The sequence below is a fragment of the Pezoporus flaviventris genome, unplaced genomic scaffold (assembly GCF_033815535.1).
Source record: "Pezoporus flaviventris isolate CSIRO_AGI_PZ_B2104156 unplaced genomic scaffold, CSIRO_AGI_Pfla_v1 ptg000001l, whole genome shotgun sequence".
Lineage (NCBI taxonomy): Eukaryota > Metazoa > Chordata > Aves > Psittaciformes > Psittacidae > Pezoporus > Pezoporus flaviventris.
This window is the reverse complement of record NW_026892549.1, coordinates 17,931,467-17,949,151: the sequence shown is the minus strand read 5'-3', so window position 1 is coordinate 17,949,151 and position 17,685 is coordinate 17,931,467. Positions and strand designations below refer to the sequence as shown.

The 17,685-nt window shown below is 36.2% G+C and overlaps 1 protein-coding gene across 5 annotated transcripts in view; it reads left to right on the top strand.

Moving 5' to 3' along the window:
- Positions 1-17,685, top strand: part of BAZ2B (bromodomain adjacent to zinc finger domain 2B) — a 127,517-nt gene that overhangs the window by 43,059 nt on the left and 66,773 nt on the right. For 2 of the 5 annotated variants that reach the window (XM_061446619.1, XM_061446592.1), the window contains one exon: positions 9,087-9,278. The exons of the other annotated variants lie outside the window; for them this stretch is intronic. The gene's annotated coding sequence lies outside the window, so the exon portion shown is untranslated. The remainder of the gene's footprint in view (positions 1-9,086; positions 9,279-17,685) is intronic. 5 annotated transcript variants of the gene reach the window in all.

Sequence of the window (17,685 nt, the reverse complement as noted above, 5' to 3'; positions counted from 1 at the left end):
TCGGTGTTCAAATATTTTCCTCCCATGTATTTAACATCATGGAGGTTTGTACAGCAATAGTTGGACATCTAGCTATGCAATGTATGTATGTGTTCACATACATACTTGTAACACAGAATTGTTCCTCCTGTGATCCAGTTTCACTTTAAAATCAAGCCACAAGTTTGCATGTTTAAAAATTATTCTGGAGTACCAACATCTACCTGAATTTCAAGACCCCAGAAGTTGCTATCAAGGAATACATTAATTGAAGGCTTGTTGTTATGAGCTTGATAGACTGTGTTCTCATACTTGAAGGAGAGCATGTATGCGCGTATATGTGTATGTACATGAATATATATATTTGAATATGTAAAAATTGGTTTTCGTGATCCATGTATAATCTTTTTAACCCGAGAACCTAATTCTTTAAGTATTCATTCAGCAAGGCAACACTCTCTTTTCTTTTTTGTCCCACCTCTAACCTGGAATTTTTATTTATTTATTTTTTAAAATCAGTTAGTATATACATCAAGCAACGTAGAGCTGAATGTAGTTTTGTTAGTCTCTATGAAGCTGTGATAGTTTATTCTGCATGGTGGTCTCTAATAAGGATGTTTCTAGGCATGTTTATTTGGAAAAGAAAAAATGGTTTGTGTGCGTATATATTATGTAAATAGAGATTTTAGAATGACCATATGTTTTCTAACTGTTTTCACATGTTTTGTTAATATTTGAAAGGTTTTCTGTATAGGTTTTCTGAAGGTAATTTGTTTAAAGCAAGCACAGCAATGAAAAAGATGTAGAATTTAGAGTTTTTAGTATTCTTGTACTGTTCAGAGGAAGTAAAGAAATGGTATGTTACAGCACAGCTTAAATGCATACCAGTTGAATAAAGCATGGGCTTAGAGCTTGTAGAGAGGTTCTGTGTATCGTCTGTTTTAGATGTATTACAGAGGGGATGTCAAGGTGAAAGCAGACTTGCAGAATGGTTGGAAATCATTGATATTCTGACTCTGAGGCTGTAAATGGCTCTGTGGCAGATGGAGTCTTTGTCAAGGAAGAAAAATGGCAGCTCTGGAACATCATAGATGTTTTTGCTTAGCAGCTCAGCACATAGGCTGTGACCTTCCAGTGTTAAGGAGTTCCTCCTGTGCTTTAATAAATTGTCCTGCACTTTTCTTCTTAAAAGTAGATAAATAGTAGTCATCATAATTCAGCATAATTTGGGGTATTTCATGATGAAAAAACATAAGCACACCTGATTGCCGTATTTTTTAAAAGTAAGCTTTGAAGGATGCTTGCAATTTCTGCATGAAGTGCTAGAAATAGCTTTTAACTAAGCATTGTGTGTTACTGAAAATGAAGGCGTGTGTGTTTATGTGCACAGATACAACTGTATAGTTGAACTGTTAATACTTTGGAATATGATTTTAAGCCACAACAAAAAAACATGGTCAAATGGAGAGTGTTAATTTTTAGAATATGATCATACTGAGAACATCTGTATTTATTTTATTCCAGCAAAATGCAGCATTTTGGACTATAAATTGAAGAAGCTATTTCTGATTAGCTCAGAAAGGATAAATATGGTTGATAAATTCAGTCTCACTTCTGGGTTCATGTTTTTTCTTTATTGATAAGTATTTGAGTGTACATCTTTTAGTACCTGGCAGCATCTAATTCTGTGTACTGTTGATACGGTTTCATCTGTATTTTGTTATGAAGTTGAGGCTATATTTATAGAGTGAGAGTTCACTTTTCTATAATCTCATTCCTGTTAACTCAGTTTGTGCCAGATTGTATCAAGTTATGAAATTTGACGTCCTGTACTTAAGATATATATGTGATTGCCTAATGTCAACAGTTATGTACCAGAAATCACATATTTCATATGTACAGTAGGTGTGGATATCTTAGAGATTTTCTTGTTTAATAACTTGAATTAAGGCTATATCCTTTAACAATTCTCTATATTCATAGGTACCACATATGCTAGTTTGATCCCTAGTAAAACCATTGTTGTCAGTTGTTTGTAGTATATAGCGTCAAGAGCCTATAGCACCTTGCAGAAGATGCTCAATTGGAAAGTTGACCTGTATCACAGGGTAATAAGTCATTGTTAAAAGTGCAGGCATTTCACAACTATCACCTGCCAGCCATACTCTTTAGCCTACTTGACAATTGTTAGAATTATAGAAAGCAATCACTGTTCATCACAGAAGAAAATGACCCAGCACTTTCAAGGGTCAAGGTTGTTGCATTAGAGTGTCTCTTTTCCAAACCCTGGAGGTTGTATAGTCTTTGCTTTTACAGGTGAGCCTACTATAATTAACTGTGCCTCAATCTATTCAGTTTCAGTCATTTTGAGGTGTAACATGGATGGCTTTTTTGACAGAAGGACAAATGCTTTGTAATTGAACCAGCAGCATTTTTGTTAGCGTGTGATTAAAAATAGTCTTCCTACATCTTTTTATTAGGACCTGGTAATGCACAAATGAGAGTAAGACCACTTCATATGACATATGCCTCAATGTTTATATCATGTAGTTGCATATATTTAAAAGTGAGAGAAATAGAATGAAAAATAAGGCCATGTGTTACATGCTTTCAGCTTTCAAAGCTCTCGATGACATAAGTGCTTGTTAACTTAGAATCAGAGCACATATGAAGAGAGTTTATGGAAATTTTTATGTTTTCAGTTACTTATGTAGCTCATTACATCCAGTACCTTGATGGTTGTATACTGATGATTTGATATGACTGGCTCTGGGGATGTTTAAATCCATTTTCAGAGATTTTGTGATTTTTTTTTCTCCTCTTATTTTTAAATGGCCTCTTGTGCCTCCTGTTCTGTTTCCTGTTGCGATGGCCATCGTAACTATAGAATGAATGACTGAATGACTTCCTTATGTTGTCAAGATAAAATTGGAAAATAAATTACAAATTACTTTTATTTATTCCAAAGGAGTTTTGTGTTCATTTTTGCTATACTGAAACTAACAAATTGGTGGTTTGTCTCCATGGAATTAGGGTTTTGGAGTGTTAGTTGAAAATGAGAGAAGAAAAAACACAAAAACCAAACACAACCCTACCAAAGAAGCCAGCAAAGATTTATTTTCTACTGTTTTGTATTTTTTGGTATGACTTTGGAACTTACCAACAATAAAGCTAACTTGATAGTGGCATTATAGTAATGAACTCTTCAAAATGAGAACAGTGGAAAAAACTAGTGGGTTTTATTATTAGTTTTTATAGTTTAGGGGTGAATTCAAAACATAGTTTTGATGCTGATGTAGCTAGGGCTGTAAATAGGTTGCTTTTTCTATGAAACCTAAGGCAGCGTATATCCCAAAAAGCCAAAATATGGTATTAGTATAATGAGAAAAAAGGGTTTTTGAAAGACTTTTGTAATGTTTTAATTTTTATGGTCAGCTCTGAGTAGTAGAATAAGTAATTCCATTCACTATTCATCTCTTTTTCACTGAAGTGTTTTGTATAACTGCATATACTGCATACTTATACATACTGTTACTGAACTTGCTGGATTGTTTTATTTGGTTTCATGATGATTTTGCATGTTTATGCAAAGCAGTTACGCGTTTATTCATGTAATGGTTTTAAATTCTGTTTCTGTATAATCATTAGATAAATGTAGAGAAGATTTTTTTAAATGTGTTGTTCCTATATTAAATCCTTATATTAACTGGCGTGCTCTGAAAGTATAGTTTGTCCAAGTGACACACAATTGTTATTAGATATTCCTTCTGTTTCCGCAGAGGAATGAAACTCCTTTGTCTCCTTAGCACCCATTGATTTTTCTTTCAAGGCTATGTTAACAATACTGCAGAACCCATGCAGTTAGAATCTACATTTAGCAATAAACAGAGAAATAAATTTTGTAAAATAAAGTGTTGTATGTATGGTGCTAACAAAATATTTTGCAATATTGCTGTTACTTGAGTCAGTGAAACCAGGAGGAGGACAAGACACTGAAAGGTCGAGAGAAAATGAGAAAAAGAACAAACGACGCAAAAAGAAAATGACACTGAGGTCTTGGTTTGATACATATGTATTCCAGGTTGATGGCTGATTTCATTAGCAAATCTCATTGTTATGCAATGCCTGTTCTTCTGCAGCAAAATGAATATTGTATTCTCAGAGGGTCTGTGAGTGTATGTGTATTATGATGATAAAGAATATATATAGTTCTAACATTTCAAAACTTCTGAAGAATCCTTATATTTTCAAAATATTGTTATATTTCAATTTCCTGATAAAATGGTAAATTAATGGTTATTTTTATGGAACATTTTTATGGAAAAAAGCAGTTTTACCCTGCATTTCCTTGCCATGCTTGCTACCTTTGTTATCTTTCCCTCCAAACGTTCAGTTTGACTAAATAATAGTTAATGCTGAATTCACCATGTCAAAAATTAAAATTTAACTCTTAAGACTACTAGTCTCTGTAATGCTTTTTAAAATGGATGTCAGTAATGCATATAGAGCATCGAAACAAATGTCACCTTGGTCTCAAATCTCATCAAGCGCAAATCTTTAGTTAGGATATACTGAAAAATATTAAAAACCTGTTTATTGTAAGATAACAATTATTATGAAATGACGTATTTTGGTACATACAACAATGGGGTACTTAAGATACTGAAGTGCCTTGGTTTCTTTTGTTTCCAAGTTGCTAGTTAAAACTACTGTTTCAGTAATATTAAGACATTTTGATGAATAGTGTTCAAAATGAGAAGGAACATATGAGAAGGTTTTGATGCAGGAAAATGAAAATGCACTGAAATTATACAACTCGGGAATTTTCCTATGCTCTTCCAGAATATTCCCTATATAAACTGTGTGGGGTCAAAAATCTAGTAGCAAATGTATGAAATGCTACTAAAGAAATAATGACTTAGGATTTTGAGCAGTTTTGTGATTGGTTCTAGTTAATGAGCCAGCATGAAGAATGCTTTTGGGCAGTGTAGTAATGTACAGAACACACTAGTTTTTTTTTGTTTTTTTTTGTCACATTCATTTGAGTGACTATGGCTGCCTCTTTCTCAGTGATATTTCTGTAGTGGCTCTGTCTTTATTCCATTTCCAAGATACCATTTTAAGGATCAGATTGATAGATGAAGGGTCCTTGCTTTAGGGAGATAGTTCAATGAGGACCAAAGGGCCTTTAAAATGAAGCTAAATCATTAGCAGTATGACCAATATATGTGAGCAGACCACGGAGGCAGTAGAACAAATTAAAGATAGTTGCCTCTCTTTCCAGTTGGGAAAGCAAGCCTCTTCCCTCTGCTTTGGTAGGGCGATAATCCCTATAAGGATGTAAATTACTTAGTGGCAGCTGATGGCTTTTAAAGATTAGTTGGTTTAGTTGTTTTTTGATGGTGAGAAACTAACTGGAATGAGATAATCTGTTTCTTTATGTGTCTTAATTTTTCCAGATGTGGAGTCCAGTTTCAACATCCAGTGTTTCTCTGTGTAACAGTGGGACCCAAGAATGGTCTCTGCAGTAACATATGTGGGGAAAAAATTATACGGAGGCTTGTGAATATTGTCAGAATCTAATTTATAGGGACAAAAATAGCACTTGCTTTGGCATGCTGTTGTGTAAAAGGCTCTCAGGAGTAAAAAGTCTTTTGGCACACGCTGAGTATAAGGAGGAAAGTTGGTTGGTTGATGTTACCCCCTGCCCTCCCCTCCCTTTGTAGTTTAGTTGGAGTTCACCTCTATCAACTTGTTAGCATTTCTTGAGTAAAAAGATGATTTAGAACTTCTAGTGTGCCACCCCAGGAGTTCTGGTGTCCCCCATTATTTCTGTAAGTAATGAATTACCCATTTTTTGCCCTCCTTATTCATCCGTGCAGCTAGTGTCTGCATGTTAAACATTTAGAAATAAATTTATTATTTAATGCACTACAAAGATGACTGCAGGGAGTTAATACTCTCCCAAGCTATTGCTGCAGGTTATATTCACAGGTGATGCTGGGTTTAGGTATTGTGTTTATATTCATAAATGTTTACTATTTTAAGCGACTATTTTTGCAGTGAAGTGATCTCATCAAGGTGTGATGCAAAATACTGATCTCTAGCTTTGCTGGTATTCACTTGGGGTTGCATAGAGATTATGTGTTCTCAGGTGAGCGTAAGCAAGATTCATGGCTTAGCTGGTTTTATATTTCTTTATCACAGGGTAAGATACAAAGTTCTAAACAAAAACTTCATTTGGAATAGAGCGACCTGAATGATATAGATAGCTCTAGAGAGGCTCAGATCTCTCTTTGGGGGTTTGGTACTTGTTTTCCTGCTCGGTGTAGAGGTGCTGTTTATACTTGGTGTGGTGAGATTCTTTCTGAAAGTTCTTTGCAGGAATCGTAGCATACCAGGATCTGTAAGAAGCTGTTGATGTTTAAAAAAAACACCAACAAACAACTCACAGTACAGTAAAGTTTTCAGTATTTTGTATTTATGACCATAGATTTAGTTCCCCTGGACAATGTTTGCAATCTTAATAAAAAAACACTTCAATATTTTACTGACAGTTATTGTATGTATTATTTAAAAAATACTTTACAGTTTATTTTTCAGTACCCATATTTACACCTAGACCCATATTAGGTATTTATAGTTAGAATTTGCTATATAGAAAACTGATGATCTTAAAAAAAATCCCAGAAAGACGCTAACTGTTCAGTTTGGCTCCACAGGTTGACACTGACATTTTATGAGGGCAGGTGCTGATGAGTGTTTAGGGCATAGCTTGAGCAGTGATTTTTTTTTTTATCTCATGTTTCAGTATTATATTAGGCCTGTTTTATAAACATAATTTTTTTCATGGACCTGAGGTGTTGGACACCTGTTGCTGTAGAATTTGTCTGAGAGCATCAATTGCTGAACCATTTTTCTTACTCTCTTGCTGACTTAACATGGAAGTAGTGGGTTGTAGTTCAGTGTATTTAGGTTCTCTCATGGTTGTACTGGTAGAAAACAAACCCCTGCTTCTAACATCTTGCACAGATTATAGTTCAGCTAGGGTCTTACTCACCCTGGAGTTCAGGAACCAAGTATGGGCCTTCTGCTTGGCTGTTTCCAATGTAATATTTTTTTATTTCCCTTTCCTTCACTGCTATCTCAATGAAAAACAGCTGTTCCAGAGTAAATATTTTTCCCATTATGAGCCATATGGATTGAAATAACTTTAGAATTGTAAGCTAGTATTTTAACTATTGTACATGAATCTCCCAGAGTCTCATAAGACTCCAAGTCATGGTGGCTGTATTTCAGTCTGCAGGTTTCTGGAATTAAAAGCAATTCCTAGATTGAGATTTTAGATCATTATCTCCTAAATCTTGCTGTGAGAGCTTGGTTGCAGTGATACTAGTACCAAACTTGTCCTCATTATATACAACATACATTGCTTCTTAAAACTGAATCTACTGAGAAGAGTCTGTTAATATTCCTTGTCTTTGCAGAAGGCTTCTCATTTGGTGGTTTGGATTCTTACTGTTTTCTTCAGAAGCACTGAATATTGTTTTATATAAGACTGCTTTCTCTTTTTTGTTAAGATGAGTAGCAGTAGAAAACAAGATGAGTGAAATGCTGAAGTTTTGATGTGGTTTTACTTAAGGGAATGTGTGATATCCAGGTGTTTGATTAGGAAATTGTGGCTGTACAACTTGTAAGAAGCACAGCTTGCAAAAGTTATACTTTGGGTATTGTTTTGGTTGCAGAGATCCCTCTTGTTAATATATTTACCTTGTTTGGGAGTTTTTGGTGGCACAAGCTGCATCTTCAGTAGCAGGCTTTGCTGATGGAGATACACCTTTTCATATTTCATAATCTTTCCATTAATGCTTTATTTTTTTCTCACAGCTTTCCTTTGCTCCTTTCTTAAGCTTAATGTGAAAAATAGCTGCAATGTATTTATGTCGTCCTTATTTAGAACCTTTAATGTTCTGTTTTTCAGTTTGTTTCTTCAGACATGTTACTTTGGTGTGTTCCCTGGGTCGCTTTGTTTCATGCTGCTGTTTTTCAGAGAGAGGGAGAATTAATCAGTTGATTGATCCACACCCTTCCCCTGTCTTTGCATATTCCCTCTAGTATGCAAGTAATCTTTCATCTTACTTCACGCTAAAGTTCAAGCCCTTGTGCTGTTCTGCTACGGGCACTGTAGCATTTTCACTTGCATCAGCCTGTTGTGTAATAAGTTGATTGTGTTTATCCTGTAAAGAAATTCTGTCTTCTGTCAGTGGACCATATGCTTTATTCTAGTTGCTTAGGAGTTGCAAGATTATAGGTAGGAAACAACTAGCTTTTCTCACTGCCGTGTATTTAGTCCATCTGTGATTATTTTTCTTGAGGGGGAAAAGTGTCAGGCAGTTTTAAAAAAAGGCGCTCTTTTTTTTGGTCCCCTTTAAAAATTATGTTCTGTAAGTCAGTTTTTATAATTTCTGAATATTGTTAGTACATTTCTTTAACTGTGCTTTTTGGAGATTGATGCTTAAATTCTGAGCACAGCATTTGTTTTTTTTCAGTTTCAGGTTTTTCAAGGGTTGATTCAGGTTACCAACCCTAGCACTTTCTCCTACCAAAACAGTTTTGAGAGCAGTTTGCTCTGGCTGGGTGTGTGTGTGTGTGTGTGTGTGTACATAACAATCATTTAAAAGAAAATAAAATATTTCTCTTGGGCTTGGTTGAAAAAAGAAAACAACCAAGTACGGCACTGATGAGTATGGGAAGAATGTCCTTCATGGTTCAGTTATTTTTATGGTTTTTGTTACCTTGTTGCCCCACGTAATTACAGAGCGGCTAAAGCTGCCTGCCTGCTTGCGCTGGCTTTGGTGATGCGTGCGGGAGCGTTCACTGGTGATCTCAGTGCTCCACCTGCCTTGCAGTTTGTTTACCAGGAAATCAAGATGTGTAAACTGCAGGAAGTACTGTTTGACCCTCTCCGACAGTATCTCATTACAATAATTGCTAATCTCTGAATAAGACAGCCATGTTTTGTGTGTAACGCAGAGGGGAGGTTGTGGTGGATTTTAGATGCTTCTTCAAATACAGCTTTGAAATGCTTGCTTGCGTTTCGTTCTCAGGGTAGCTTTTGACAATAAACGTCTGGCGACCTTTGGGCTCAGCAAAGCTCCGGCACGATAGCATGTGCTTTCTTCCTTCTTGAAGGGAGGAAAAAAAGCAACAAACCAAGACCAAAACCCCGGCTTCTTGTTTTGGAGTGCTGTCTCTAGCGACAGGATAATGGCTACTTCCTGATTAAACCACTCTCCACAGTAAGCTGTTTATGTTCTGTATCTGTTCTTCTGTCATGCCAAGTATTCAGTGCTTTTCTTCTGTGCTTCCGTCCCTCTCCCTACCTCTTCCCCAGGTTAATAGTTTGAAATATTTACAGATTGAAGAATATATAGAGTTGCAACTTTCAGTTTTTCAGTATTCTGAGACAGACATACTGCTTCTTTGTAATGTAGTGATGAGCAAATATATCTGATCTTCATGAGAGTAAAAAAACCCAAACCATTAAAGTCTATTAGGTGCTAGACAACTGGTATTAACTTTAAGAAGAATTCTGATGAATACTCACTGGACAATTACAGTGACATAAGTTGCATGTGTTTTGTGCACATGCTGAAGTACTGGTATTTCATAGCTTATTTTTGTCACTTGCAGAATTGTTTAATGTCTGACAAACTTGTTTTTCAAGCAAAACAAAACAGCCTTTTTGTTAGCTTTCCTTATATGCACAGGAAATGTGCTTTTTCCTCTGTTTATTACAGTTGATGTGTTATTTTTACTGCAAGTAATCTGTTGGCTCTTGCTGATGAGGACTAGGTGGGTGTGACAGCTATCACTCAGTGCACAAGTCCGGTTTTATTTTGCTCCATAGTATCAGTCTGACAGATTTGTTATTGTAATTGATGGTTGCAGTGCATTTTTGGTCTTACTGTGCTCGGTTAAATGGGTTTACAATGATTTTTTTTTTTTTTTTTTAAATGTTGGTCTTATCATACACTACTAGAAATGACATAGAATTTACAATAAGTGGCACTGTATGCACAGTGATTAATGTTACAGAACCAATGCATGTTCTTGGTTATTTCATGAAAATTTATGAAGGTGCTAAGTAAAATTTTTCAGTAACAATATAAATTCATATTAAAGTAATATTGTGTCCTTTTTTTTTTGTAAGCTAGTTAAAGTGTGAAAAAACCTGTACTGAATTCTTAACTAAAATCGTTGTTGTTCAAAATGTCCACTTTTTCTATTACTGTAGCTTATGAATCTTATTTTACTATGGAAAGAGGATCATGTATGGTTTCATTTAGTAACAGGAGATATCCACTATGTTGACAGATACTGGAACTGAAAATGAAATCTAAAGAAAAATATGATTCAGTTAAAAGAAATAGGTATTTTCTTATAGTTAAAATATATTTTCAAATTGAATAGCCATTATTAAAGAACTTGTAGACAGTATATATGAGAAATAAATGTTTGTTCACACTGAGAAGAATGAGTAGGTAAGGAGGAGACAGTGTGTTTATCCAGGTTGGTGTACAAAGAGGTTTTTGGTGATGCTTGACCTATTAGTTTACTGGACTGTTCTATATAGAAAAAAGGGTGTGGACAATAGAGTGGCTAGAACATGTAAATACAGATCTACTTTGAGGGGAACAAAGCAGTAAAGTGCCATGGGGAAGAAAAGAAGAGGGATACAGCCTCCATTAACTTGTGAAAGGGCTCCTCTTCTCAAGTGATGGTGAAGACCTGGTATTTCAAAACTTTCCTACAAAACAAGAGTCTCTTAAATCTTTTAACAAAATACTGAACTTCTCCTGTTACTAGATAAAATTCTATATAACTTCATGTTCTAAGTAAGTAGTAATGCTCTATACTGACAGTGTCTAAGAAATGTCCTAATTTGGGTGCCAGTGAAACATGCGTGTTGTCTTCCGGCAGGCTTGCACTCCGTCGCTGTGTAACTGGCTTCTTGTACCCCTGTCAGTTTTTTCCAGCATAATACATACAATCCTGGCATTTTAAAAACATTTCCCTTGCTATTTTTATGTTTTGCATGCTCTGTCTCTATAAAGTGTCTTAAACTCAAAGCTCAGTGCGTCACAGCTGAACGTGTTGGCTCAAAGCTTCAGCTTAGCTTACTTAACCAAACTGGATTCCTGTAAAACAGGAGGGGCAGCCCTGATGGGTGCTGCCTTTCTGTGCCTGTCAGTTCTGTGTCCCGCAGAGAGGGAAGTGGTGGGGGCAGCTGCAGTGGAGGATGCAGCTGCTCTTGCTGCACAGGAAAGGGCAGATCCTACTTCAGGGTGCAGCCACAGGCTGTCGCTTCTGCACTTGGTGTTACTGTCCTCAGAAGTGAGTGCTCTTTACAGCAGTGGGGGCTGCTTAGGCTTCTTCTTCCCCATCTTGCCAAAGAGGCAAGCTGTGGTTTTAACTTTTAGTCGAATATGACCATGATGTACCAGCTGGCCTTGCAGAGTGCCTTTAAATTCTGAAAGAATGGTTTATGGGAATACTGTGTACCACTGTTAATCTTTAAATTATTACCAAGCTTTGCCAAGAAAACAACACCTGATATAGCTGAAACGGACTCTGGTATTTAATCTAGTATTCTTTAATAATGTAGGAAAATGTAATGTTTACCAGTGGCTTTGGTAGAAGCCTGAGATCTAGATATGTATTCTGACAGTACTTTTGTTTTTGTAGATGGAAGTATGGACAGTTTATTATCTCATTTCTCACCAGTATGTGGAAATAAAAATGCAATCTGTCAGGTTCTTTATGTTTAACCACTTCCTTCACGTGTGTAAATAACTTTGAGATGTCAGATCTGCATCTGGTTGGTTTGTAAGAACAATATTGTGAATGGAGTCAGCGAGGATAGTGTTCTGTGACGTGGTAATAACTGTTGTGGCTCCTGTTGAGGCTCGGTTTTATTTCGTTGTATCTCAAGAACCCCATTATTATTCCTTCTAGTTACTCTTTTAAGGTAAGCTTCAGTTCCAGTGGACTCCCTTCTCCCTTGTTGTTGTTGTTAGGTTTGTTTTACTTAAATGTCTCAGTTACTGTAAAGATCATAATGCCTTAAAGAAACAATGAACAAATCAGAAAGCTATTTTGGAAATGAGGGTGGATGCCAGTGATGAAGCTGATGTAAATCGATGGGTAGTACAGAACACTTCCTTCTAGAACCACGTGAGTGGAACAGTGTTAATGTGGAAACCATTTATCTCTGTCTCAAGACTTGCTGCTTCAGACTATTAGTGGGAACCATTGCATTCCTTCTAGATGACACCACAAGATGCTTTAAGAGTTTGAAGCTGAGGAGTTAGCATTCCTCCATGATAAAGTTCTTTAATCAAGGTGCCAGAAGTCACTTAATGACATGAGAAGCTAATACACTTCTTCACTATCACATAGGCTAAAAGTAGTCTTTGCTGGCATTGGAGAACTGAATGTACAATTCAGATGTTTGGATTTTTCTATTTGTTTAAATGTAAAACTATTAGTATTAGAATAATGAGACTGAAGTTTGATGCTACTGTAAAACAAAATCAGGACCCAGCACAAAGCGTGGGACTGGTACAGGTACACGTTCAAAAGACTTTTTTCTCCTGAGTGCTTTTCTGGAACTCTGATTTAGTATCCAAGAACTCATTTCTCATCAGAGTATGCCGGTTGTTTTAATTTTAGCAATTTTGAAGGTGTAAAATAGTATCTTAAATTGTTAATGATGAAAAACTTCTAAAAAAGTAGCAACTAATGCAGACTCCAGACTGTTTATTATAGAGTTGATTGACATCCTTGCCCCTTCCTACATGTTGAAATACATGAGTTGTTATGGTAGTCTGTAAGTTTAGGACTGCAAGGTAAAAAGGAATCCTTTTCTCTGCATCTTTATTGTTTGAAAGATTTACAGGAGTGTGCCCATGGAGTAGTTCCAAGTTGGTTACTTTGATTAATGTGGAGTTTATACATACACATAGATACCTGGGCTTGTAATTACTTCTTCCCCAAATTATCTTCCCCTTAGGTTATTCTTTTAAAGTTTAACTGTTTCGATTGATATTTTCATGTTTTCTCTGCCTATTTTTTTTTAATATGTGCTTTTTTCCCCCCCTCAACATGTACCAAAATAATACCAAAATGGGAAAAAGTGTTTTGTAGTGAGTTTTTTGTATATGTATGTTAAAACAGATATGTTAAATTTCACAAAGATAAACAAAGTTCACTTATGGAAGTACTGAGCAGTATGTTTGGCACAAGCATGAATTTTAGGACTTTGGAATTTGAACAGTTGCCAGACAAACCTGTGCCAGCTTTTGCCATCAAAGGTTCAGCAGGACACTTCCTCTGTTGGTTCTTTTTCTCAAGCTCTGTTGGTACCTGTAATTGGAGCTAAGCCTGGATTTTGAGCTTGAGGAGTTGAAGTTCTGGCTTTTGAAACATGGGAAGAGGTGTACAATACGATGGCTAATCTGGCACCAAGTCTGAATGACAAAAAGTCGGCAAAAAAGCTGAAACTGTAATGCTGAGATGGAAAGTCAGGTTTTGGAAAAAGCATTAAAAAAAAAAGGCATTGACTTCAGCTGTCCCAGTTTTGAACTTCTTGGCCACAGCTTGTATTTCTGTTTTGTATTATATTTCCCATTTAGTTCTGTATCTTCTCTGATACATTTCTTAGAGAATTAAAATGCTTGAAATTACTGTCTTGTGCAAATGCACTGCTTTATGTTTATTGGTGGGAGATGAAGAAACAAGTTCTGTGACTGAAAAGATTTCCTGAGCTATTAAGCAGAATTTTTTAAAATAAATATACAACCATCTTTCTGTCAAAGCGTGTTTTTTTAGGGATTTTTCTGTAATGCAGGCTGAGTTTTAACAGATATTTTGAACATTATCTATTCAATTAATATAATGTTTTTGAGACTTGCTGTTTTTCAGAAACTACAGTGCTTATTAAGAATTCAGAAATGAATTAGAACTGTAAATTAATTGTGCAGTGGTCAAGAATACCCAACTGCAAAGCAACACTGCTTCATCCTGTTTGTTGACTCTTTAATAATAAATGCCATTACATAATACTAAAGGAAGTTAATGTTGAGAGCTACATACATAAACAGTTGGTTTCAGAATATAACTACTGAGTTGATTTACAAAACAGTCTGTATTTTATCGTGTTGATTTGGTGCTGATACGCAGTTGTTCAGAGAATTTATTTAAATATAGCTGAGCTGGAAGTTTTTTATAATTGTAGGAGTTCTAAAAATATTGGAAGAGACAGTATTTTGTGTTTCAAACTTGAATCTTATTCATGTTTAATTAAAATAATATGTTTGAGAATATACTGGCCACTCCATCCCTCCCAGTCCACATCCTGTGGCGCCGCCATCCTCTTTTGGAGTATTAGTCTAAAAGGTGACGTTTTTCCTTTGGTGCCATTTCTTAGTGTAATCATTTGCCAATAGGCTTTCATTAAGAGAAATCTAAACTTGTGTTCTTGAAGGTTCCCATTAAGTTATCTGTTATTTGAACTCCTTTCAGTTGAGCATAACAGTGTAACATTTGGATATTTTCACTGCCTGTTAAACTTTTTGTGTGGATAATGGACTATTAGGTAATAAATGTTGTATACCATGCACACAGCTTTATAAACACTGAGAACAAAAGAAGAATTAAAAGTAGAAGAACGCTAATTCAGCTCAGTAGATCGCTTAGGGTAGCTAGCTACCTTAAGTACTTGTTTCTACTTGCATTTAAAAATAAAACACTTAGGGTTCAGTCAGGTGTCAGTAGTATTTAGAATTACACGTGAAGACTTCAGTGGTCAATTCTGTGTTTATTTAGAAATGGCTTATTCCTGTAAGATAGTCAGGTTTAATTGAAGTGCTTTGCTGAAAGAAGAGGGCTTGCTTTAGAATCCCAGTCCTTGGACAGCTGTTCTTTTGCTGTACAAATACTCTGAAATAAAATAAAATGGAACAAAATGTTGGAATCTTACTTTCTCCTTGTTTGGGGTTGGATTTCGGTTGTTGTTTTTTGGTAGCTGTTTCTCTTGAAAAGTCAGATACAAAGTAGCTACTAGAAATCATTCCTACCTGTTTAGACAGTGCAAGAAATTACCATTCCTTATTTAGGTAGCATCTTGTTAGATGATGTGCCGATAGAGAGGAGTTGCAAAAGCCAAATCCAGCTGTTGTGCTTTCTAGCACATGAATGATCCCATAACCTCTGGCAAGTTAGGAAAGGAGGTAGCGTCACTGTGATCCAGTACAGTGGACCACGATGACTTTAAAATAGCATTAGTTCAGTAGAAGTTAGACATCTTGATCTAGTATATGACCTTGCTAAACTGGCTTGCTTTGCTGCAGAAAAAGTTCTTGGTGTTTTTACTGTTCAGACAGACAGCTGGGCTTTTTTTTTTTTTTTTTCACAGCTGCCCTGTTGTATCCTATGGAAAATTAACACTTCAGGAGCCTCTGCTGGTGTTAATGAAACAAGACAAAGCATTTACCTCAGGGCAGTGTTCTTCCCTTTATTCTTCCTGGACCATGATTTTATTGGATACTTGAAGCTGGAGGGAAAACAGTAGCAGAGGAGTTTGGTTAGCTGTTTTCATGTTAAAGTGCAAAAAAGACTCATTAATGCAGTTCTCAGTGGCAAGTCCAGGTCTTTAGTTATGTGAGACCCAGGAGCTTTCACCTAGAGCTGCCAGGACACCATGTCTATCTTTTACTGTTAGAATGTCTGATGTCTTTAAAGCAAGGGTGGTGAGAATTTGAAACAGGTAAATAAAAGTATCCATTTTTATTTTACACTCCTGATTTTAATGGATTTGTCTGCCACAGGGCTGTTCAGACACCGTTTTCCTTCCTGTAAAAGCCCAGTCAGAGCAATTCTTTGTGGTATTATTTTGGCACTCAAGTTTTCCTGCTTTAAAGACCTTCTCAAGAAGTGTGTCAGAAAAGGCTCTGCTGCTGCTCTTCACTGAGTGTTACAGTACCTTAGTTTCTATAATGATGCTACTCTTTTTTGTACCTTCTTGGTTGATGAGGAAAAGGATAATAATATAAATGTGCATTTACACTTTCATGAGTTCTAAACTAATTTTTTTACCTCTGTGCAGTATCTAGGTATTTTGTGCAGAAGTAGTGCACAGTTGAATGAAAAGATTAGCTTGATAGATAGATATCAGCAGGCAAAAAGTTTGGATGCATACTAAGGGAGTAAACAGGATAGTTTGGGTAATTATACGCAGGAATACTTGCTCCAAATGTAACATAAAGCTTTAGATATGAGAAGGGAAGACAACCAAGTGATTCTCAGGAAAAGAACCTGAAAAAGTCCATTATTTAAAGAGGTGAACAGGATACAAGTATCTGCAGAAGTAGGTGACGAAGCTTGATCACAGTCATAGAGCGCTAGACTAGGTAGTGGCCAGACAATGTATTACCAACTAGTCCTCTTAATAATGTTTGGAAAATGGGGGGCCTGATGTTCATAGTACTGTGAGCCCTAGCGCACAATTATGTTTGTAAGACTGTAGAACAAAGTGTAATTCTTTAGAGTCCTTAAACATAAGTTATGCTATCTTCTCAAGGAATACATTGTAAGGGTGCTTAGCCCTCCTCCCTGTCAGTTACTTTCTTGAGATTTCCTATAGGAAACCTACTTACGTGTCTATTTATGGATTTAGTTCAGTTTCCTGTATTGTAAGCTGCAATGAAACAGGCATATTCACAAAGTATTGCCAACAAGGAAGCAATGCATTGTCTTTTTAGCTCAGTGTTAAAAATTACCTGATTATAAAATGACTGGATAAATTGGGAACAAATCTATTGGGTGTCTCAGAATGAGAGGAAATAGAATGTTTAACATCTTATTCTTGAATACAGTAAAAAAGGAATAAAAATGTGGGCTTTTGAATACCTGAAGTACTACAGATAATCTTTATACTCCTTAATCTTAATATTCTGATTATTTTTGCAGCTAACCTTAAAAATTGAGATTCTGTGTGAAACAGCGAAATAGTAATTTCTGTAAAAAGCATGCTAGTGAAATCACATGCTTGTAGTTTATTTTCCATGTTCCTTCAACATTTAATGACTGATTTTTCAAAGTACTATTGGAATAGGATTTCTGATGTGGGTTCCTGGTAGCCATTTCAGAGTTACCCTAAGAAAAAAAAAATCGCGATTGTTGTGGTTTAAACCCAGTCAGCCATAAATCAGCCATGCAGTCTCTCTCTCACTCCCCCCCCTTTTCTTCCCCCCATTCCTGGAGGGATGGGAAGGAGAATTGAAAGAATGTAACTCCCATCGGTTGAGATAAGAACAGTTCAGTAACTAAAGTATAACATAAATCACTACTGCTACCACCAATAATAATAATGATAAAGGAAATAACAAGGGAAGAGAATACAATACCACCCGCCAACCGATAATACCTAGCCCGACCGATACCTAACTAGCCCTTCTGGGTAACTCTCAGTTACATCCTGGGCATGACGTGCTCTGGTATGGAATACTTCTTTGGTCAGTTTGGGTCAGGTGTCCTGTCTCTGCTTCCTTCTGGGTTCCCCTCCTCCCTGGCAGAGCATGAGGCTCAGAAAGTCCTTGGTCAGACTAAACATTTGAGCAGTAACTAAAAACATTGATGTTATCA